Below are 1,982 nucleotides of genomic sequence, written 5' to 3'. Positions count from 1 at the left end.
GCATAAAGATGTGTGTGTGTGTGTGTGTGTGTGTGTGTGTGTGTACACTCTGGAACCAATACTACACTGTATGTTAACTAAATGGAATTTAAATAAATGCATTAAAAAATATTACATAGCTATGGTAGAATGGGGATGAATTGCAAGGCCATAATTTGTACTGGAACCCCACTGTAGGGTGGAGCAGGCCCTATAGGACCACACCCATTTGGAGTACTGAAAGGAACTTTTGACAGCATGGGAGATAAAAGACTAGACATAAGGCAGACCCAAACCAGCTTAATCCTGAAAAAAGAACACAGAGTGAAATCATAGATAATTGTCAGCAGTCAGTACATAAGAAGACAGTAATCTGGAAATATGAGACAGAAATAAAATCTCAGGGGAAAATATAAGGGACGTGGTATTGGCAGGACTGGAAAACATTACTAGTTCTAGAAAACCAAGTACTAGACCATGTTTGATAAGATGTATCTCAGACACAAGGTGATAAAAAGGAAACCTCAGTCTGAGACCTGGAATAAGAAGGTCAAGACTGGAGTAGCCACAAGCCTGATTTAAAGTTGAGAGTAAAGATTTTCTGAGCTACCCGGGGAGAGGCCATAGGGCATTCTTCTGTATTCTCATCATAAACTGAAGGGAAACTTTCACAGTGTCCAAAGCCCTTGATATCTTGCAAATGAAGGAGGAAGATGTGCTCAAATTCCTTACAGCAGGAACTCACTCACGTTGCACCAACCTGACTTTCAAATGGAATAGTATATCTACAAAAGGATAAGTGCTGGTATTACATCATAAATCTGAAGAGAACCTGGGAGAATCTTCTGGCAGCTCATGCTATTGTTGCCATATAAAACCCAGATGATATCAGCATCATATCATCCAGGAGTACTGACCAGCAAGCTGTGATGAAGTTTGCTGTTGCTATTGGAGCCACTCCTATTGTTGGCTGTTTGATTCCTGGAACCTTCACTAATCAGATTCAGGCAGGCTTCCAGGAGCCAAGACTTTTGGTGATTACTAATCCCGGGGCTGACTACCAGCTTCTCACAGAGGTATCTTATGTTAACCTGCCTACCATCATTCTGTGTAACACAGACTCTCCTCTGCATTATGTGGACATTGCTAAACCTTGCAACAACAAGAGAGCTCACACAGCGTATCTGATGTGGTGATTGCTGGCCCAGAATTTCTGAGCAGCATGGCACCATTTCCCATGAACACCCATGGGAGGTCATGACTGATCTGTACTTCTATAGAGATCCTGAAGAAACCAAAAAGGAAGGCAAGGTGAAAAGGCTGTGACCAGGGAGGAACTTCAGAGTGAATGGACTGCTCCAGCTCCTGAGTTCACTGCTACTCAAACCTGAAGTCTCAGACTGGTCTGAACGCATGCAGGTGCCCTCTGTGCCTATTCAGGAGTTCTCTACTAAAGACTGAAGTGCTCAGCCTGTCACTGAAGACTGGTCCACGGTTCCCACTGCTCAGGTCACTGAATGGGTAGAAACAACCTTAAGCTCCTCTTCCACAAAGGCAAACAAAATGGAAATAAGTTTGATGGGAAACAAATGGTTTCTTACCAAAAAAAATTGACCATAAAAATAAAACAAAAACATAAGATCACATGATGGAAGAAATCCTAATTTTCCAAGAATATAACTTTAATCATCTTATATTCTTTTCATAAATGAAGAAATATCAATGAGAAGAACTAGTTTTAACAATTTAGAATAAGGTATAGTTATGTTTTTAATTATTTTGGTTTTTGCTTTTATTTTTAGGCATATAAATTTATTTTTAGGCATGGGTCACTGATACAGAGAGATTATAAGGAGGACACAGTATTCTCTAAGGACTTGAACAGACTGTGAAAATACATTCAAGAGTATATTGCAACAGAACAAAGAAAAGTGTAGACTTTTATCTCATATTCCAAAGAATACAAATGAATAAAATATCATCAGGAAGAGAATGATTGGCAG

General features: G+C 39.8%; 1 pseudogene; it reads left to right on the top strand.

The window, feature by feature from the left end:
• The first annotated feature begins 770 nt into the window (after positions 1 to 770).
• Positions 771 to 1,593, top strand: LOC106978432 (40S ribosomal protein SA-like; annotated as a pseudogene).
• Positions 1,594 to 1,982: the final 389 nt, after the last annotated feature.

Source organism: Acinonyx jubatus, chromosome D1, assembly GCF_027475565.1.
Source record: "Acinonyx jubatus isolate Ajub_Pintada_27869175 chromosome D1, VMU_Ajub_asm_v1.0, whole genome shotgun sequence".
NCBI lineage: Eukaryota > Metazoa > Chordata > Mammalia > Carnivora > Felidae > Acinonyx > Acinonyx jubatus.
The sequence above is the reverse complement of the archived record's forward strand: the minus strand, read 5'-3'. Positions and strand labels throughout refer to the sequence as shown.